At 39.0% G+C, this 22953-nt stretch overlaps 1 pseudogene across 1 annotated transcript; it reads left to right on the forward strand.

The window, feature by feature from the left end:
• The first annotated feature begins 522 nt into the window (after positions 1-522).
• On the forward strand, positions 523-6813 carry LOC309634813 (large ribosomal subunit protein eL21 pseudogene; annotated as a pseudogene). Its single transcript has one exon. The product of its transcript is annotated as a large ribosomal subunit protein eL21 pseudogene (transcript).
• Positions 6814-22953: the final 16140 nt, after the last annotated feature.

Below are 22953 nucleotides of genomic sequence, written 5' to 3' on the forward strand. Positions count from 1 at the left end.
AGGAGACCCCCCCCAACACCAGCAGGTAGGTCTGGTTCAGTCTCCCCCAGGGTCACTGCTCCTTCCCCTGGGTCCCGATGCGCACACTACTTTGTGTGTGCCCTCCAAGAGTGGGGTCTCTGTTTCCCCCAGTCCTGTCAAAGTCCTGCAATCAATTCCCACTAGGCTTCAAAGTCTGATTCTCTAGGAATTCCTCCTCCCGTAGCCGGACCCCCAGGTTGGGAAGCCTGACGTGGGGCTCAGAAGCTTCACTCCAGTGGGTGGACTTCTGTGGTATAAGTGTTCGCCAGTCTGTGAGTCACCCACCCAGCAGTTATGGGATTTGATTTTACTCTGATTGCGCCCCTCCTACCGTCTCACTGTGGCTTCTCCTCTGTCCTTGGACGTGGGGTATCCTCCTTGGTGAAGTCCAGGGCCTTCCTGTCAATGATTGTCCAGAAGCCAGTTGTGATTCTGGTGCTCTCGCAAGAGGGAGTGAGAGCACGTCCTTCTACTCCGCCATCTTGGTTAATCTCCGGGGTTAGTGGTTTTAAGCATGAACTTTGAAGTCAGACAGTCCTGAGTTTAAGCCATAGCTCCTCTTGCTTCTTATTTGATGCGTTACTGTGGAAAATTACTTAACCTCTTAAGTCTTAGTTTCCTTGTGCATTAAATAAAAGAGATAATAGTGTCTATAACATGATTGTTGTGATGATTCAATCGGAGTGCTCACTAAACCTTTAGCACATAAAATGCCCTCAGTAAAATATATTTATTATTCATTATTATTGTTAGAATCAGTCATAATAATACTTATATAAATGTCTTGATTAGAGTTTATGGGGCAGCCCATTTGTATAAGAAGCACATTTTAAAAAATTATAAAAAAGCATAAGAACATTGAAGTGAAAATTCAAATAGCATAAATGTGGATAAAACAAAAATGAAAAGTCTTATTTGCCCTACAGCCTAACTTTACTTCCCAGAGGAAGCCACTGAGAAATGTTTAAAAATTAATTTTTCCTTTCAGCCAGAACCGCCATCTTCCAGTAATTCGCCAAAATGACCAACACAAAGGGAAAGAGGAGGGGCACCTGCTACATGTTCTCTAGGCCTTTTAGAAAACATGGAGTTGTTCCTTTGGCCACATACATGCGAATCTACAAGAAAGGTGATACTGTAGATAGTGAGGGAATGGGCACTGTTCGAAAAGGAATGCCCCACAAATGTTACCATGGCAAAACTGAGAGAGTCTACAGTGTTACCCAGCATGCTATTGGCATCCTTGTAAACAAACAAGTTAAGGGCAAGATTCTTGCCAAGAGAATTAATGTGCATATCGATCATATTAAGCATTCTAAGAGCTGAGATAGCTTACTGAAATGGGTGAAGGAAAATGATCCAAAAAAGAAGGAAGCCAAAGAGAAAGGTACTTGGGTTCAACTGAAGCGCCAGCCTGCTCCACCCAGAGAAGCACACTTCATGAGAACCGATGGAAAGGAGCCTGAACAGTTGGAGCCCATTCCCTATGAATTTATGGCATGATGGGTGTAAAGAAAATAAAAGACCTGGACGGTATAAATGTTTCTCTTAATTGAGTAGAAGTGTGTGTTCCCCTCCCCCCAAACACATATTTAAAGCACACACACACAAAAAATAAAAAAATAAAAAAAATTAATTTTTATGTAAAATGTCTCCCAAACACTCATTAAGGTGGTCTGTCAACTTTGAACAGTGTCAGTTGACCACATGCCATAAAAATTGGTGAATGTAGGTCTGTTTTCACATTTTCTTTCTACCTCCACCACACTAACTTCATTTGGGTTAATTACATTTTAGTTTTTCTATTGATTACTTTTATAACTTTAGATTATACACCTAAGCCCTATTTCTTGATCTGATTTAGACAAAATCATGCTCCCTGTGATTGACATGAGGAAAGTAGCACTCCTATCCTTTCCAATTCCCCTTCCCATATAACCAACTCCCAACTATCATCATATATATTACTTTTACTTTGTCAAGATATATTTATATTCTGTGTGGTAATATATATTTATACCTTACATGTTGGTCTGTAGGTTGATTCTGAAAATGGAAAACAAAGAGTTTTTATAATATTATGATTATATAAATATTTTCTTTGCAAAACCAAATAGTATGATTGGACTTGTGGAGAAGCTATAATCTTAATGTCACAAAACTAGTGTTGTTCATAAAGAATGTTCTAAGCACAAAGCTCAGATGGACTTTTTTTTTTTAACACTGTCAGTTTTTCAAGATCATGCCACTGTTTATTTAGACCTCATTCTTTTCCATATTTGTTTCTCCTGACACTTTATTTTTCTTTTTTATGCAAGAAAGCATCATATCTTAAGATTGTCTAGCTGCTTAACCATAATTTTTCTTTAATATAGATTAACCATATTAGGTGCAAGCGTACCATATTAGGGTACAAGGGAAATAAACTTTCTCATTTTTTTATGTCTCAAACTATATCTATCTTACCCTCATATTTGATAGGATTCTTGGGTATTGAATTTCAGTTTCAATATTACTTCCTCTGAATTTGAGGCCATTGTTTGGCTGTCTTCTAACATTTAGTGTGACTGAGGATAAATCTGATGCCATTCTGTTTCTCATTCCTGTGTATGAAACTTTTGTTGGTTTGTTTCATCCTCAGGAAGGTCTTTGGGAACCTTCTCTTTATCCTTGGGATTCTTGAATTTCATAAGGATTTGTTCATGTTTTCTGCTTTCACTGGGATTCCATATGAAGACTCATGTCTTTCTTCAGCTCTGGGAGATTTTTTTCAATCATATATTTCATTATTTTATCTCTATTTCTTTTTTCTTACTTTCTGGAGCTTTTATGAGATAAGTATGTGTTCTTGAGGATTTATCCTCTATGTATCAACTTTTCTTTCATATTTTCTCTTTTCTTTTGATTGTATGATGTGTGTGATCTTTTTATATTTCTCAGTCATATTTTTAGTTTCCAAGAACAATTTGGTTTCTATTTCCTTTCTTTTTTGGAGGGAGAAGGTTATAATATCATCTCAAATATCTCTGGGAGTACTAAGTAGCTTTCTTTTGTATCAGGTCAGTTGTTTTCTTTGCTCGTCTTGGTCCTTCTCTTTGGGATTCTTGCTGTTCCTTAGATAATGCTTGATTGTCTACTCAGATTCGTGAATAAAGAAAAAGTTCATTGATAAAGGTAGCTGCTGGGGGTTTTCTTTGTGTCATTGTGGTGAGGCACTGATTTTTAAAAGATCTTTTTTTGATTGAAAAATTAATGCATACCAAGACTAAAAATTAAAAACAAAAAAAACGTATACACCGAAAACCATCAACCTCTCAGAAACCCTCCCAACTGTTAACCACTGTTACTAGTTTCCTTAGTCTCCTTCTATATAGAAAGTATATACAGGAATGTTCATATTTATATATTCTCTATTTTCACAAAAAAATGGGAGTAAGCTATACATGTTGTTCTTCACTTGGCTTTAAAAAAACAATTTATTTTGCAGAGTATTTTGCATGTGGATATATTATTCTTTTTCATGGCTGCAGAGTTTTACATTGAATGGAAGTGCTGGAATTTATTGAACCATTCTCCTGTTGATGGAAAGGAAGTTAGATTCCATCTAATCTTTTGTATTACAAATGTTACTGCACCAAATATCCTTGTATAGACTTCTTGGGGCTTATTTGTAAATATTTTGAAAGGAGATATTTCTGGGTTATAGAGTATGTGTATTTGAAGCATGGATTAAAATTTTTTTTGTTTAATTAGTTAATTTCTTATATAGGTTATAGGTGTTCAATTGGACAAAAATCCAAAGGTACAAAAGGAGATAGTAAAAATTAAATCTCTTTCAACCCTTTGTTGTCTTCCTCTGACACCCTCCTCAATCTCAACCAAGACTTTTATCACATGTAGATGTGTGTGCGTGTGTGTATGTGTGTTGAGATTATCACATATGGATTTGTGTTTGTGTGTATGTGTGTGTGTTTCCTTCTTAGGTAAATTCCTAGAAGTGGGATAGCTGAGTCAAAGATATGGGAGGCATTTCTTTTTAAAAGTGAGTAAAATTTTTTTCTGTGAAAAATGTTCATATTTGATTACTTATAAATGGAGCCATTTGAGTCCTTCCCGCATTTTCCATGAGTCAGGCCCTGGGAGTTCATCCCATGCCTCCTTCACTCACTTCTGCTGTTCCCAGCCCCACATTCCGTCTGGATGCCAAGGGTTTTTCCAAGGATGCATATTTACCTTCACCAGTATTAGAACAGAGTAGATTCTTGCAGTTTTATATAATCTCTACTCCTTTCTTTGAGTGTTAGAATCCATGGCAAACGACAATAAAGAAATGGCATTTGGCTTGTTTGGTCTCTCTTCAGCACTATAGAAAGTAAATGGTGCGATTAGATGTTTGCATGACAACATAAAGAGGCCAGTATTTGATGCTGGGCAGCTTTCTGTGCAGAACAGTGTAGTTGCTGAAATGCTGTTTGTCTTCCTACCTTTTCATTACTATCATTTTTGTTCAATTCCAGTGCTTTTTACAAGCTTTCATTTCTCTATCTGTGGCCAGTCTTGGTTGGGGTTTCTAATGACACTGATCTGTAGAGAGGCATATACCCCTTATTACAGCACTAAAAGAATCAGAACAGTGTCAAGAAAGCATAGCTTTTGCACTGAAATTCTCAAAGGTAAGTAGTTTGTTTTATTAATTTTCATTGTGGGTTTAGGTGAACATTGTGGAGATTTACATTGGTAAATAAAGCAAGACTGGGTAGTAGAATGTTAATGAGATTTTAAAATCAGGAGATGTGGGATTGGAAACCATCTGTGCCTCCCAGAAATTGTGTGACCTTGGGAAAATCAAAGTAATATCTGTGTCTCCATTTTCTCATCTGTAAATATTCACAGGATTGTTGTGAGGATTAAAGAGATAATGTAAGCAAAGTGCTTTTTCAAGTGCTATCAAGTGTTATGTAAAATTATAATCTTAATGTTAAAGCGAGACATGGACAGAACTTATTAAAATCAACAAGATTAGTTTTCATTATAATTTCCAACATTGCACATTATGCTAGAGTGTTAGCTTCAGATGTGTTGTGTTTTCTTAGCTTAATGGAAAATATGGAAGGCCATAGGTTTTTGGATGGGGCATCTCATGATTCACATCCTTCTTGGTTTAATGAATGTTGCCAGCAGCCTAATAGGACCAGAGCCCAGGTGTAGTGGGAGACAAGGCCAGAAGGACTGGTGATGATGGACTGGGAAGGGCATGGAATGCCGGCCCCAAGGAGAATGGATCTTAGTTGTTGAGTATTGGAAATCTGTGGGGCTGTCACTTTGGGAGGGTGATGTGGAATATAGAAAGATACCAATAGACACAATAAGAGGATGAAAAGTTCTTCAGCGGCAAAAGATCCAGAAACATCCCTACTTGGAAGTAACTACATAAGGCAGGAGACTGTTTGGCATGGTCCCAGGTGGAGGCATAGGTCTCCCAAAGTTCCTATAGAGGGCACTGTGCTGCTGACTCTACTTCTGTGGGTGACCATTTGGCCAGGAGTGAGAGGTTCACCTTTGCGTTCTTGGCAGGATTTATAGCCTCCTGACCACCTGCCTGACTGTGCTGTAGACTCTGGCTTGGGTCTGCCTACTCACCAGGTGCAAGAAACTGTTGCAAATCAAGGTCAGCACATCTCTGAGTCTTCACTCAAGAGACTGGGTGGTGGAGTGACACAGCTCAGCAGACCCAGGCTGTAGGCCTGTCTTAGTTTATTCCTGCACGGTGCAACAAGGGTTTGTAAGAAGGAGGAAACACAATCGCAGAGTACAACGGATTGGTTAAGGAAGAGGCTGGGAGCAGGGAGAGCACTGAGGACCATTGCCATAGGCCAGGCATGGAGTAGCCATGTCTTAAGTTGGAAGGTGTGGTGGGAATGGAGAGGCATAGCCAGATGGCAGAAACAGTGTGAGAGAAGAATCAATATTAGGTGAGCTAGAAGAATGAATATTAGAAGGGAGAAGCTAGAGGGAGGAGTCCAGGACTATGTCAAGATTTCACACTCCAGCGGGTAGGAGTGTGGAAACATCATAATGGGAAATGGGCAGGAGGAGAAGATGTGGGTAGTGGGGAGAAGAGAAGTGGCAATGTCCACCAGGCGGTTGGAAATGCAGAATTTAAGAGGGTATTCAGAATTAGAGCGATAGAGAACAAATTTGGAAGGTTTCCATTTATAAGCCAAAGGAAAAGCCTTGCTGTAATAGAAGGTTCTACAAATTATATTCCAATGAAACAAACAGTTTTTACTTTCACAGAAGAGTTTACTCAGATCATACAAGGTCTAATCTGAGAGAGAATGTTTGGCACCCATGGGGGCTCAGCCTTCCATTGCCTTCCTTTAGGCCCGTGGTGCAGGGCACACCTTGGCAGTCAGAAATCATGATTGAATGAATATGTGGAGCCACAATGTCTGGCAGACCCTGAAAGCAGTAGTATGCACAAGGTGAGACCCACCAATTTTGAGTAATGACCCACTTACTTAGTCACCATGTATACCAGTGGTGCTCAACTTTGCTGTGCATAAGACTCACCTGTTGAGCTTTTAAAATATCCTGAGGCCAGGCTACAACCCAGATGAAATACATTCCTCTGCTTCAGGGGATTTTAATATGCATTCAAGGATCAGAAACACAGCCAAATATGCCCTCTGTGTTGGAAGCACTGTTGCTGCTCAAACTATATCGTCCTGTTGAAAACTGCCCTTGTGGGACTTCCCTGGTGGCGCAGTGGTTAAGAATCCGCCTGCCAATGCAGGGACACGGGTTCAAGCCCTGGTCCAGGAAGATCCCATATGCCGCGGAGCAACTAGGCCCGTGAGCCACAACTACTGAGCCTGCGCGTCTGGAGCCTGTGAGCTACAACTACTGAGCCCGCATGCCACAACTACTGAAGCCCTTGTGCCTAGAGCCTGTGCTCTGCAACAAGAGAAGCCACCGCAATGAGAAGCCCGCACACCGCAACGAAGAGTAGCCCCCGCTTGCCACAACTAGAGAAAGCCCGTGTCCAGCAACGGAGACCCAACGCAGCCAAAAATAAAAATAATAAATAAATAAATTTACATTAAAAAAAAAAAGAAAACTGCCCTTGTGGAGTTTGTGGTTCAGGCATTCTGTCCAAGTGAACCTCCCCACGCTATACTACAAGGCAGTATAGAAGGATGAGGGAGGTGAGGAGTAAGAAGAGGGACTGGGGAAGAAGTCAGAGAGGGAAGAGGAACCAGGAAAACACCACGGCAGGGTCACCAAGAGAGGGAACTTCAGAAGTGTGAGTTGGTCATCAGTATCTGTCACTGGTGTCAAATGCCATGGCAGTTTAGGGATGGTGGGGACCTAGAAGAAGCCAGAGTGTTGCACTGAGTTTCAGCATATGGTGTTTGGAAACCAGACTGTGAAACGAGTAAGGAGTAGGCCCCTGAGGACGTGGAGGAGTGTAGACAGAGGCAATAAAGTGGTGGTGCACGTGCCTCACAAATGTACTTTGGTTGGCCTTCACATTGTTGTCCTCCATAGCATTCAGAGACTTAAAAAAATAGTTTTCAACATTTATAAATTGGGAGGTTTCATATGAAACATAATTTTTGATTTCTGTTGAAAAACTGGAAGATCTGACACTGCGGGTTCACTTCCTCTTGGCAACAATTGGTTGTCCACCTTAGAAATACCATCCTCTCCCGGTTCACCACATGGTCCTGTCCCCGATGCTTATCCTTTCCGCCCAGCTCGTTTCTCTCATTTGCATGACCTCCCTGGCCTCTGTAGGAAAGTGAATTTGGGACTTGTAGGGATGCAGATGTCTGTTAGGTGGTTTGAAAGGGAGAGGAGGAGCCCAGAGCACCATTGTAGGTGTTAAAGAGAAAACCAAAAGCCCCAAATGGTATTCCTTGTGCTAAAGCCCATACCAAACCTAGATTTAGCACCTGACCTACTGGCAGTTTCAACTTCCACAGGAAAGAAATCAATCAGCCAGTCTGGAATATTCTGGTCAGCACCAATGAGGTAATCTGTCACATGGGCCCTCTCCATTTCCCACACCTGCCCCCCAAAGGAAGAAGAGATAATCTGCATGATAGACCTTCACTTTTCCCCAAAAAGAAGGTGACCTGGCCTGAAACAATCCTTTCTTTTCTTTCACTAGTAGCCTCCTTGCCCCACCACCCTGCCTATAAAAACCTGCCATTTTGTACAGCCTATCAGAGTGCTCTTCTGTTTACTAGATGGGATGCTTCCCAATTCATGAATGGTTGAGTAAAGCCAATTAGATCTTCACATTTACTTGGTTGACTGTTTTTTTTAACATAGGTGAGGGGGGAGAAGTCTGTGTTGAGGCTGTCATCGGGGCGGGCAGCAGGGGATCGGAACAGGTAGAGGGGAAGTTGGAATAAGGGAAGAGCTTCTTGGGGTTAGTCTGGAATAGTAAGAGCACAGAAATGGGGAGGAAGAAGAGGATGTGTGAAGATAGAGAATTTGGGGAGGAGAGAAGAGGAGAGGTGGAGGACGCAGCATTGGGTCTAAGCAATATGGAGAAGATTTGGAGCAATCATAATAGGAATAATGAGAAGAAACTTAAACTCAGGGTGAGGAGTGGGAAACTGGCCCTGAAAAGTACTCTCAGTACGTAAGGATTTCTGATGACTTACTTAGAAACAGCTTTTCCTTATTGATCTGGAGACAACCGTTTTAAAATAGAAAATTATATTTTGTAGCTTTTGGAGTCATGTTATTTTAAAACTCATCTTTTTGTAATTTATAATTTCAAGGGCAGTAAGGGATAAGTTCCATAGAAACCATTAGCATAATAAAGCTTATTTACATTTTATGGTAACTCGATTGTACATTGCAAAGTTTTCCGTTCTGTTACTTTTCCAGTGCTAGCACCATTTTTATTAAATCATGTAAAGGAATGGTTTAAAAGTACTTCTGCCAAAATATTCAAATGTTGTGGTTCAACGCCAATATTTCTGTTTGACTGAACCCTTTCAGATAACATAAAAGCAATTTGTTTTTATTGAATGGAACAAATGTTTGTTTCTTAGGGAAATTTTTTTTTTTGTTATTCAGGTCTGCTTATTTTTAGAGATGGAAGGCATTATATAAACCGAAATAGTGTTGCATCAAAATTATCCTTCATCAATTTGTTTTACACCACTTATTTTTAATTGATGCTGGCAGCTCCTAGGTTACTCATGGGTAAATTTGTTTTGCTGATTTAAGTATTTGGAGATTGTTGCATGGAGTCTGGAGAGCATTACAAATCCTGAGCTTGTATTTGAGGAGGTCATGGCTTATAGAAAAACAGGAGGGTAAAAATTCATAGTGTTTTATTTATAAGTTAGGCAGAAAATCAATTTTCATATTAAGAGTTTACGTATCTATCTTTTTATACTTCTCAGAATTGTGTTACATAACTTTTTGTACCATTTAATTTTCTTCACAAGGAGGGAAAAATTTCTGTGTTTTACAAGGCAGTCTCACAAATAGTTAAGTAAATTACATAACTTGAGAGGTGTTGGGTGTCGGGGTTTGAAGGTGCCAGTCAGTTCATTCCATCTCCCATCTGAGTTTTGAACCAACTGGGAAACAGACCCGAGAAATGGACTCCGAGACTAGAACACAGAAGTAGACATAGGAATTTTATTATGAATAAAACTGGAGAATGTAGCTTAGATGTGGGGCCAGAATGGGCTTCCTATTCTCCTCCCTTCCAAGTAGAGCCTGTGAGACCTTTGTGGTGGATGGGTTGGGCCTACAGAGTGATAGTTCTCTGCCATCTTCTTGAAAGACTATGGCCCAGCTAACACCGAGCGAGAGGCCACTCACGTATAGCAGCCTTGAGCCCACTGATTCACCCAGTGGTGAAGGGTGGACAAAGGCCATCAGACTCTCATCATGAAGCACAGAAAAATTGCTCCTTGTACTAGAAGCCAGTGAGTAGGGTCCAGATAGCTACAGTTTCTACAGGTAGAGCTACAGTTTCTACAGCTAGAGCAGAAGTTCTTATTTTGTGAGTCAGCAAGAATGTGAGGACATGAAAGGAAGGTTCTACTCATACTCGGAAACTCCATTCAAAATACCTCCAACTAAGTGCCACACTGCACAGAGTTTTACAGTTAGGGCTTATTTCTCTGGGCTGTTTCTTCTTTTATTCCTGTGATTTATTTAAAATGAATTTGATAGAAAGAGAAGGACAGTCATATTTTAAGTCATGAGAAGAACCATAGTATGTGTCAGGTAGCTTTTAACATGTTGGGAGAGGGTGACGTAGCATGAGACAAGGAATTGTTTATGCTTTTTTCCTCTTCCTTGCTTCTGTTCTTCTTCTCTACTTCCTTTTCTGGCTGCCACTGATAAGGCAGGTAGCAAATCCACTTCCCTCTGTGCCTTTTGCCCAAGCCCAAAGCTCATTTCTGTGCTTGAGTAACTGGGCCATGGTCTAGTGAGGCTTTTACTCTTGCCTGATTAAATAGTTGCCCATTAAAAAAAAAGGCAAAGATGCTTTTTTCACTTGTGAAAAAAAAAGTCACTTTATAAATTTGTTGCCCAAATTTTAGTTGACAAAACATGATCTGGTGGCTACACCAAGTACTCACAAATGACGCTCAGCTGAACTCAGACTTATGTTGTCTCCTACCTGGTCTCCTGGCTTCCAGATTAGCCTCCTCTGATTCCTCTTCCACAGTTCACCAGGAAAAGCTACCACATTATATGGAAAAGCAAGAGAAGGCTAATTACAAAGTTCATAGTGGATACTTTGGGGTGAGTAGGTTTGGAGGGGTCAGGGGTGGAGTTGGGAGAGGTCTTACGGTGCCATCAAAGGCACTGGCAGAAATTTTAAAATTGGGTGTTAAGTACAAGCATATGCATTTTTATTGGTATTTTTCTACTTTTCACCAATATTATTTATACCTTTTATAAATATTTCATCATTTGAAATTATAAAACTAATTTAAGAAAGAATCCAGGTCACTTTTCTTCTTGGCTCTCAGAGGCCCCTGTCCATCAGCTTGTAGGAGTATGAATTTAGGAACTTCATATACGCTTAGCACACAAGGCTACATTAGTCAATACTATGACAGAAATCCAACTCAAATTATTTAAGCTCCCCCCACCCCCATCCAAAAGAAAAAGAATTTGTTGACTTACATAACAAAGAAGGATACTTGTGCCCTTAACTTTGGGTCTGGCCACATCCAGGAGCTTAAACAATAGTGGGTTCTCTCTTTTCTCTTTCTCTCTCAGCTCTGTTTGTCTGCATTTTGGCTTCAGTTTGTCTCAGTACAGATGGCTTCATCCACCTGGCCAGGGAAGATGAAGTTCACATTGTTCTTCTAACTCGAGATCTTGGAAGAAGTAAGCATCTATCCTGGTAGCCAGGGGTGGCTATGTAATTTGTGGGGCCTCTTGTTCAAAAACCAGGAAAAAGTATCCTTAAAGTTACTAAAATGTAGAAGTGTTTTCCTTTCTTCTACATTCTCTCTCAACTGGTCATGGTGTTTTTAAAAAAATTTCTTATTTAATGTATTTCCAAGTAAAGAAAAACTAAACATTTAAATTATGAATACAATTCTTACCATTCATATTGTGCAATGCCAGTTTTCAATGCATTTAACTCAAAATGGAAGCTCCAAAAGTGCATAATTTTATTTCGTACATGCATATGTGTTTTGTTTTTACTAGATCAGTGGAAATGTTGTACAAAATGAACTCAACTGTTTTCATTTCACTTCTTGATACGGTTACATTCTACCAATCTCTTCAGCTTACTGATGAGTAAGGAAGAACTGAAAGGAAAAAGAACTACATGTTCCTGTCCTTCTATATCATCATTTTCAGTGAGTTTGTCTAGTAGAGGGAAGTAACACATGTAAGAAAGGATATGATGAAGTTCTTTGGTCTTGTTTCATAAAATGCTGTTGATTTCCTTCTGTACTGGAAGTAAGCTCTGGTTCATATGGAAAGCATGGTCTCTTGGGGTTGTCATTTATTCTGTTTTAAATATAACATACTTACCTTGTACTCACTTTGAATCTCACAGAATTGCCACACATAGTAGGTCAACTGGAGTGCTGTGCTGACAGGCATCATAAATGCTATACTGAAAATGGAGCGTGTATTTCCTCTGCTCATGTGCACGTCCATCGTCCCATTGGACTTCTCTTACAAAACACAAGTTCAAAGATAAAATTATTAAGAATTTCAAAATGGCAACAAAAGAACATTAAACCAAGTGCAGGACCGTGCTGGGCACAGGGCCGTTGTGACTGAACAGGTCACACACCTGAATCTGGATCTGCTGATAGCCCTGACGAGGATTCTGATTGGCCCAAATTGGGTCAGGTATGGATCCCTGAACCTATCCCTTGGTGCAGTGTACGGAGCACTCCGATTTGCCAAGCCTGGCTCACCTGTCCACAGCTGGGGCCAAAAGCAAGGTGTTGTCAGCCTCCCTGGCTAGGAGTAGTAGGGGAGCTCTTCCTCAAAAGACCAACAGTAGGCAGACAACAGATGTTTACAGTGTGGGGCTTTACATCTGTCTGCTTCACTTTCATCTCCTGCCTGTGTTTTAATCCTCAAACATGCCACACTGTTGTCTAAGGGACCTTTTCGTCTTTCCTAAGATATCCCAGGTTCTAGTGTGACTGTGCTTTTGTATACGCTATTCCTTCTTCTGAGAAAATATTTCCTACCCTGAGAAAACCATAAGTCCAAAAGAGACATGTACCACAGTGTTCATTGCAGCACTGTTTACAGTAGCCAGGACATGGAAGCAACCTAAGTGTCCATTGACAGATGAATGGATAAAGAAGATGTGGTACCTATATACAATGGAATATTACTCAGCCATAAAAAGAAACGAAATTGAGTTATTTGTAGTGAGGTGGATGGACCTAGAGTCTGTCATACAGAGTGAAGTAACTCAGAAAGAAAAAAAAAATACCGTATGCTAACACATATATATGGAATCTAAAAAAAAATGGTACTGATGAACCTAGTGGCAGGGCAGGAATAAAGATGTAGACACAGACAATGTACTTGAGGACACGGGGGGCAGGGAAGGGGAAGCTGGGGCAGTGTAAGAGTAGCATTGACATGTGTACACTACCAAATGTAAAATAGGGAAGCAGCTGCATAGCACAGGGAGATCAGTTTGGTGCTCTGTGACGACCTAGAGGGGTGGGATAGGGAGGGTGGGAGGGGATATGGGGACATGTGTATGCATATGGCTGATTCACTTTGTTGTGCAACGGAAACTAACACAGCATTATGAAGCAATTATACTCCAATAAAGATGTATATATTAAAAAAAAGAACATATTTCCTCTTCTCCTGGAAAACTTTTACTAATTCCTTAACACTCAGTTCAAATTCACTCTCTGTATAGTCTGCTCTGACTTCCTTGGGCAGAATAGTTGCTCACACCTTAAACGTTTACAGTTCTTTTATTTGTTTTTGAGCCACAGCACTATTGCTTCTATTCCAAAGTGTTTGTTTTCTTGTCTACTTCCCCTTGTGAGCAGGGACTGTCTTATCCTTTTTTTCAGTTCTCAGTGTAAAGCAAATGCCTGTTACTTAGTAGGTCTTGGATAAGTGTCTGATGAATAAGACAGTGAAAAGCTCGTGTCATAAAATAGTGTTTTCAAGCTGCCTTCTCTAATATTAAACTTGTACCCCAAAAGGATGCTTTCATAAATGAATTCTGTGTTTGGGATATCATTGGGGGTATAAGAGAATTTTCAGATTCTTTTTTCTCAAGCACTGGGCTGTTTTCTGAGTAAATGGAAGGATCTCTTGGTTAAAACTCTCAGAAGACACCAATGAAATGCAAAACTCAGAGAAGTAACGTTTTGAATTCAGATGAATTTCCAAGAGTCTATTTCCTAAGATCAAACGTGCTGTCTGGGGGTCAGTCCTTGACTACTGCCATCGGACAGGCAGTGGACACCATTTTCCTCCTTGCCCACTGGGCAGATCAACCTGGGCACTGGGAACTCAAGAGCTACACATGTCGTGAATATGAGACTGGTCATGTATCCCCTTTTATCATGATATTCGTTTTCACACAATTATGCTCTATTGTAGCAGCGCTGGCTACAGGTTCAGGAAACCAAGTGATATGACCCTGTTCTCACCTCGAGATCCCCTTTCAGCTCCACATACTTAGAAGCTCCATTCCAGCACATGTCAAGATGAAAGAGCTGCTGCTCAAAATTCCGCCTTTGGAAAATTTGCTCCAGGGAAGGAGCAGCCATTGGAACAATGTAGGCAATTTCCTCATGTTAGAAACAGGGGTAAGCTGAGAGTGTGGAAAGCCCTCTGGAACTTAACGTATGTAATTCTTGGGTTCCAACAAGAAGGATAAAATACGGAACTAAAATATACAAGATGAAATTGGCAACAATCAAAATTACATCAAAATAAATTAAAAAATCAATCAAGGGGCTTCCCTTGTGGCACAGTGGTTAGGAATCCACCTGCCAATGCAGGGGACACGGGTTCGAGACCTGGTCCAGGAAGATCCCACATGCCGCGGAGCAACTAAGCCTGTGTGCCACAACTACTGAGCCCGCGTGCCACAACTACTGAAGCCCGCGCGCCTAGAGTCCATGCTCCACAACAAGAGAAGCCACTGCAATGAGAAGCCCGTGCACCACAACGAAGAGTAGCCCCTGCTCGCCGCAACCAGAGAAAGCCCGTGTGCAGCAACGAAGACCCAACACAGCCAAAAATTTTAAAAAAACCCAAAAAACAAAAAATCAATTATTCATAAGATAATGGTATGAATGTGTGAATTAGTCTAAAGAGTAAAAAATAATAAAAAGAAACATTATGATCAGAATTGTGAGAGGAAACCTTTATTGTCACAATATCTCTGTTCTCATAGCAAAATCTTGATCCATTTCTGTCCACTATACTTTAGGTTTAATCTTTAAATCTTGACTGTTATCCAAGGAAATGAAACATATACAAATCATTTTTATGCAGTTCTACTTAAAATATTGTTTTCTCTGGATAAATCACCCTACTGGCTATTATTTTCAGTTTTACATTTTATTAAAGTTTTCAACTTGTTTTCTATTGCTCCATAATGTTGAAAACAAGCTGATAAAAGAAACCCTTAAATATAGACTGAAATGGAGTTTATAATGGAGAAATTGCTGGAATTTTAAAAACATATAAAAATTGAGCAAGTCATGTGTCTGCTCCCATATTTCTAGTCCTGAATACTTTTGTCAGTTTATTGATTCATAAAACGTTCACTATCTATCATACTTATAAGAAAACTGTAAACTATGATGAATGCACCTTGTAAGCATTATATTTGATTGGTCAAGATGCTGTATCATCATAGGAAAAGTTAATCACTTAAATCAATATTGAATTGAGAAATATGGTTAGGATATTTAAAAACACTCTGTCTCTAATCATTATTTCGTGATTTTTCTAATCCTGAAAGAAGATGAATGTCATGTGAGCTGATGACATCTGATTCAGGACGTCTTGTAACTAACAGCCCCAAAAGAGAGAAAGTCCACTAACAGAGGTTGTTATAAAGGGTAAAGGAAAGAATATGACACAAAAATTAGACGTGCCAGAAAAAATAGGCTGTAAATCAAGAGTAATGAATGTAAAGTAATGAATGTGAAGTTTTGCTCTTGCATGGCAGCAAGAATCTATCACCTCCCACACCCTTCTTGGATGAAAAAACCTAATTGGCCTTGGAGACAACATCTGCTAAATGTAGTGTCAGAATAACAGGTGGTTAGAAATGTGTTAAAAAGCACATTAATTGAATTGACACCCATGCAGTCTCAAAACTTTAAAACTTCCTATTAAATTATCACATACATTTGAAGAAATGTGTGGCTGTTTATTTTAAAATTTTATTTATTTTTTTATACAGCAGGTTCTTACTAGTTATCCATTTTATACATATTAGTGTATATATGCCAATCCCAATCTCCCAATTCATCACACCACCACCCTCCCCCACCCCTTTCCCCCCTTGGTGTCCCTACATTTGTTCCCTACATCTGTGTCTCAATTTCTGCCCTGCAAACCAGTTCATCTGTACCATTTTTCTAGGTTCCACATATGTGCGTTAATATACGATATTTGTTTTTCTCTTTCTGACTTCACTCTGTGTGACAGTCTCTAAATTCATCCGCGTCTCTGCAAGTGACCCAATTTCCTTCCTTTTTATGGCTGAGTAATATTCCATTGAATATATGTACCGCATCTTCTTTATCCATTCATTTGTCGATGGGCATTTAGGTTGCTTCCATGACCTGGCTATTGTAAATAGTGCTGCAATGAACATTGGGGTGCATGTGTCTTTTTGAATTATGGTTTTCTCTGGGTATATGCCTAGTAATGGGATTGCTGGGTCGTAGGGTAGTTCTATTTTTATTTTTTTAAGGAACCTCCATACTGTTCTCCATAGTGGCTGTATCAATTTACATTCCCACCAACAGTGCAAGAGGGTTCCCTTTTCTCCACACCCTCTCCAGCATTTGTTGTTTGTAGATTTTCTGATGATGCCCATTCTAACTGGTGTAAGGTGATACCTCATTGTAGTTTTGATTTACATTTCTCTAATAATTAGTAATGTTGAGCAGCTTTGCATGTGCTTCTTGGCCACCGCTATGTCTTCTTTGGGGAAATGTCTATTTAGGTCTTCTGTCCATTTTTGGATTGGGTTGTTTGTTTTTTTAATATTGAGCTGCATGAGCTGTTTATATATTTTGGAAATTAATCCTTTGTCCGTTGATTCATTTGCAAATATTTTCTCCCATTCTGAGGGTTGTCTTTTCATCTTGTTTATGGTTTCCTTTGCTGTGCAAAAGCTTTTAAGTTTCATTAGGTCCCATTTGTTTACTTTTGTTTTTATTTCCATTACTCTAGGAGGTGGATCAAAGAAGATCTTGCTGTGATTTATGTCAAAGAGTGTTCTTCCAATGTTTTCCTCTAAGAGTTTTATAGTGTCCAGTCTTACATTTAGGTCTTTAATCATTTTGAGTTTATTTTTGTGTGTGGTGTTAGGGAGTGTTCTAATTTCATTCTTTTACATGTAGCTGTCCAGTTTTCCCAGCACCACTTATTGAAGAGGCTGTTTTTTCTCCATTGTATATCCTTGCCTCCTTTGTCATAGATTAGTTGACCATAGGCATGTGGGTTTATATTTGGGCTTTCTATCCTGTTCCATTGATCTATATTTCTGTTTTTGTGCCAGTGCCACACTGTCGTGATTACTGTAGCTTTGTAATAAAGTCTGAAGTCAGGGAGCCTGATTTCTCCAGCTCCGTTTTTCTCTCTCAAGATTGCTTTGGCTATTCGGGGTCTTTTGTGTTTCCATACAAATTGTGCAATTTTTTTGTTCTAGTTCTGTGAAAAATGCCAGTGGTAGTTTGATAGGGATTGCATTGAATCTGTAGATTGCTTTGGGTAATAGAGTCATTTTCACAATATTGATTCTTCCAATCCAAGAACATGGTATATCTCTCCATCTGTTGGTATCATCTTTAATTTCTTTCATCAGTGTCTTATAGTTTTCTGCATACAGGTCTTTTGTCTCCCTAGGTAGGTTTATTCCTAGGTATTTTATTCTTTTTGTTGCAGTGGTAAATGGGAGTGTTTCCTTAATTTCTCTTTCAGATTTTTTCATTATTAGTGTATAGGAATGCAAGAGATTTCTGTGCATTAATTTTGTATCCTGCTACTTTACCAAATTCATTGATTAGCTCTAGTAGTTTTCTGGTAGCATCTTTAGGATTCTCTATATATAGTATCATGTCACCTGCAAACAGTGACAGTTTTACTTCTTCTTTTCCAATTTGTATTCCTTTTATTTCTTTTTCTTCTCTGAGTGACGTGGCTAGGACTTCCAAAACTATGTTGAATAATAGTGGTGAGAGTGGATATCCTTGTCTTGTTCCTGATCTTAGAGGAAATGCTTTCAGTTTTTCACCATTGAGAATAATTTTTGCTCTGGGTTTGTCATATATGGCCTTTATTATGTTGAGGTAGGTCCCCTCTGTGCCCACTTTCTGGAGAGGTTTTATCATAAATCAGTGTTGAATTTAGTCAAAAGCTTTTTCAGCATCTATTGAGATGATCATATGGTTTTTATTCTTCAGTTTGTTAATATGGTGTATCACATTGATTGATTTGCATATATTGAAGAATCCTTGCACCCCTGGGATAAACCCCACTTGATCATGGTGTATGATCCTTTTAATGTGTTGTTGGATTCTGTTTGCTAGTATTTTGTTGAGGAATTTTGCATCTATATTCTTCAGTGATATTGGTCTATAATTTTCTTTTTTTATAGTATCTTTGTCTGGTTTTTGTATCAGGGTGATGGTGGCCTCATAGAATGAGTTTGGGAGTGTTCCTTCCTCTACAATTTTTTGGAAGAGTTTGAGAAGGATGGGTGTTAGCTCTTCTCTAAATGTTTGATAGAATTCACCTGTGAAGCCATCTGGTCCTGGACTTTTGTTTGTTGGAAGATTTTTAATCACAGTTTCAATGTCATTACTTGTGATTGGTCTGTTCATATTTTCTGTTTCTTCCTGGTTCAGTCTTGGAGGGTTATACCTTTCTAAGAATTTGTCCATTTCTTCCAGGTTGTCCATTTTATTGGCATAGAGTTGCTTGTAGTAGTCTCTTAGCATGCTTTGTATTTCTGCGGTGTCTGTTTAACTTCTCCTTTTTCATTTCCAAATTTATTGATTTGAGTCCTCTCCCTCTTTTTCTTGATGAGTTTGGCTAATGGTTTATCAATTTTGTTTATCTTCTCAGAGAACCAGCTTTTAGTTTTATTGATATTTGCTATTGTTTTATTTCTATTTCATTTATTTCTGCTCTGATCTTTATGATTTCTTTTCTTGTACTAACTTCGGATTTTGTTTGTTCTTCTTTCTCTAGTTCCTTTAGGTGTAGGTTAGATTGTTTATTTGAGGTTTTTCTTGTGTCTTGAGGTAGGCTTGTATTGCTATAAACTTCCCTCTTAGAACTGCTTTTGCTGCATCCCATAGGTTTTGGATCGTCGTGTTTTCATTGTCATTTGTCTCTAGGTATTTTTTGATTTCCTCTTTGATTTCTTCAGATATCTCTTGGCTATTTAGTAACATATTGTTTAGCCTCCATGTGTTTGTGTTTTCTACGTTTTTTTTCCCTGTAATTGATTTCTAATCTCATAGCGTGTGGTCAGAAAAGATGCTTTATTTGATTTCAGTTTTCTTAAATTTACTGAGGCTTGATTTGTGACCCAAGATGTGATCTATCCAGGAGAATGTTCTGTGCACACTTGAGAAGAAAGTGTAATCTGCTGTTTTTGGATGGAATGTCCTATAAATATCAATTAAATCTATCTGGTCTATTGCGTCATTTATAGCTTGTGTTTCCTTATTAATTTTCTGTTTGGATGATCTGTCCATTGGTGTAAGTGTATTGTTAACTGTCGATTTCCTCTTTTATGGCTGTTAGCAGTTGCCTTATGTATTGAGGTGCTCCTATGTTGGGTGCATATATATTTATAATTGTTATATCTTCTTGGATTGATCCCTTGCTCATTATGTAGTGTCCTTCCTTGTCTCTTGTAACATTCTTTATTTTAAAGTCTATTTTATCTGATATGAGTATTGCTACTCCAGCTTTCTTTTGATTTCCATTTGCATGGAGTATCTTTTTCCATCCCCTCACTTTCAGTCTGTATGTGTCCCTAGGTCTGAAGTGGGTCTCTTGTAGACAGCATATAGATGAGTCTTGTTTTTGTATCCATTCAGCGAGCCTGTGTGTTTTGGTTGGAACATTTAATCCATTCATGTTTAAGGTAATTATCGATGTGTATTTTCCTATGACCATTTTCTTAATTGTTTTGGGTTTGTTTTTGTGGGTCCTTTTCTTCTCTTGTGTTTCCCACTTAGAGAAGTTCCTTTAGCATTTGTTGTAGAGCTGGTTTGGTGGTGCTGAATTCTCTTAGCTTTTGCTTGTCTGTAAAGCTTTTGATTTCTCCATCGAATCTGAATGAGATCCTTGACGGGTAGAGTGATCTTTGTTGTAGGTTCTTCCCTTTCATCACTTTAAATATGTCCTGCCACTCCCTTCTGGCTTGTAGAGTTTCTGCTGAATAATCAACTGTTAACCCTATGGGAGTTCCTGTGTATTTTATTTGTTGTTTTTCCTTTGCTGCTTTCAATAATTTTTCTTTGTCTTTAATTTTTGCCAATTTGATTACTATGTGTCTCAGTGTGCTTCTCCTTGGGTTTATCCTGTATGGGACTCTCTGCGCTTCCTGGACTTGGGTGGCTATTTCCTTTCCCATGTTAGGGAAGTTTTCGACTATAATCTCTTCAAATATTTTCTCTGGCCCTTTCTCTCTCTCTTCTCCTTCTGGGACCCCTATAAGCGAATGTTGTTGTGTTTAATGTTGTCCCAGAGGTCTCTTAGGCTCTCTTCATTCTTTTCATTCATTTTTCTTTATTCTGTTTGGCAGCAGTAAATTCCACCATTCTGTCTTCCAGGTCACTTATCCGTTCTTCTGCCCAAGTTATTCTGCTATTGATTCCTTCTAGTGTATTTTTCATTTCAGTTATTATATTGTTCAATTCTGTTTGTTCTTTAATTATTCTGGGTCTTTGTTAAACATTTCTTGCATCTTCTCAATCTTTGTCTCCATTCTTTTTCCGAGGTCCTGGATCGTCTTCACTATCATTATACTGAATTATTTTTCTGGAAGGTTGCCTGTCTCTCCTTCATTTAGTTGTTTTTCTGGGGTTTTATCTTGTTCCTTCATCTGGTACATAGCCCTCTGCCTTTTCATCTTGTTTATCTTTCTGTGAATGTGGTTTTTGTTCCAGAGGCTTCAGGATTGTAGTTCTTCTTGCTTCTGCTGTCTGCTCTCTCTCTGTGGCTCTTTTTGTAAAGTGGAGATACTCTAAATCCAAATACATTAGAAAACTGTCTTTGACTTAAATTGAAAATAAAAAAATCCTCATTTTTAACCTTTTGATAATTTACAACCAGAAAAAGAATTCATAACCAGAGAATTCTTGGGGGGTAAAAGTTGAGGTGAACAATTAACTGCTCATAGGCTTTGTATATCCATGTGCCTGTGGAGTACATACAATTAAATATTCAACACTGTTCTACCATTATTAAATTTAACATATATATGAACACCAGTAATACATTAATGGGTTTCTTCTTTCAAGTTTGGCCAGCATTTAGCCTGGTCTTTATACTCTGGAATTCTGTAATTCAAGTCATTCTGTTATTCATACAACCAAATGTAAGTACTTGCTTTTCCATAGGTCTGTTCTGTTTCAGAAAATATGTTTAGGAGGAAGGTTGAATATCCTAATTCCAATTGGTTCTGAATGCAGAATGCTGGTCCACAGATATATTCATACTAATAGGTGCTCTGTGAAAAAAGGGTTCTGTGGTAGACCTAAGTAGACATTTCTCCAAGAAGACATACAGATGGCCAAGAGGCACATGAAAAGATGTTAAACATTACTAATTATTAGAGAAATGCAAATCAAAACTACAATGAGTTGTCACTTCACACCAGTCAGAAGGGCTATCATCAAAAAACTACAGACAATAAATGCTGGAGAGCGTGTGGAGAAAAGGGAACCCTCTTGCACTGTTGGTGGGAATGTAAATTGATACAGCCACTATGGAGAACAGTATGGAGGTTTCTTAAAAAACTAAAAATAGAATTACCGTATGACACAGCAATCCCACTACTGGGCCTATACCCTGAGAAAACCGTAATTCAAAAAGAGTCATGTACCACAATGTTCATTGTAGCACTATTTACAATAGCCAGGACATGGAAGTGACCTAAGTGTCCATCGACAGATGAGCGGATAAAGAACATGTGGCACATATATATAATGGAGTATTACTCAGCCATAAAAAGGAACAAAATTGAGTTATTTGTAGTGAGGTGGATGGACCTAGAGTCTATCATACAGAGTGAAGTAAGTCAGAAAGAGAAAAACAAATACCGTATGCTAACACATATAAATGGAATCTAAAAAAAAAATGGTTCTGATGAACCTAGGGGCAGGACAGGAATAAAGATGCAGACGTAGAGAATGGACTTGAGGACAGGGAAGGGGAAGGGTAAGCTGGGATGAAGTGAGAGAGTGACATGGACATATATACACTACCAAATGTAAAATAGATAGCTACTAGGAAGCAGCTGTATCGCATGGGGAGATCACCTCAGTGCTTTGTGACCACCTAGAGGGGTGGGATAGGGAGGGTGGGAGGGAGACGCAAGAGGGAGGGGATATGGTGATATATGTATACATATAGCTGATTCACGTTGTTATACAGCAGAAACTAACACAACATTGTAAAGCAATTATACTCCAATAAAGATGTTAAAAAAAAAAAGACACATGCACCCCAGTGTTCATTGCAGCACTGTTTACAGTAGCCAGGTCATGGAAGCAACCTAAATGTCCACTGATGGAGGAATGGATAAAGAAGAAGTGGTACATCTACACAATGGGATATTACTCAGCAATAAAAAGGAACGAAATTGGGTCATTTGTAGAGACGTGGATGGACCTAGAGAGTGTTTTACAGAGTGAAGTAAGTCAGAAAGAGAAAAACAAATATCGTATATTAACACATATATGTGGAATCTGGAAAAATGGTACAGATGAACCTGTTTGCAAGGCAGAAATAGAGACACAGACGTAGAGAACAAATGTATGGACACCAAGGGGGGAAAGGGGGGGTGGGATGAATTGGGAGATTGGGATTGACATATGTACACTAATATGTATAAAATAGATAACTAACGAGAACCTGCTGTATAGCACAGGACACTCTACTTAGTGCTCTGTGGTGGCCCACATGGGAAGAAAAATCCAA

This window comes from Balaenoptera borealis (genome assembly GCF_965194805.1).
Source record: "Balaenoptera borealis genome assembly, chromosome: 9".
In the NCBI taxonomy this organism is placed as follows: domain Eukaryota; kingdom Metazoa; phylum Chordata; class Mammalia; order Artiodactyla; family Balaenopteridae; genus Balaenoptera; species Balaenoptera borealis.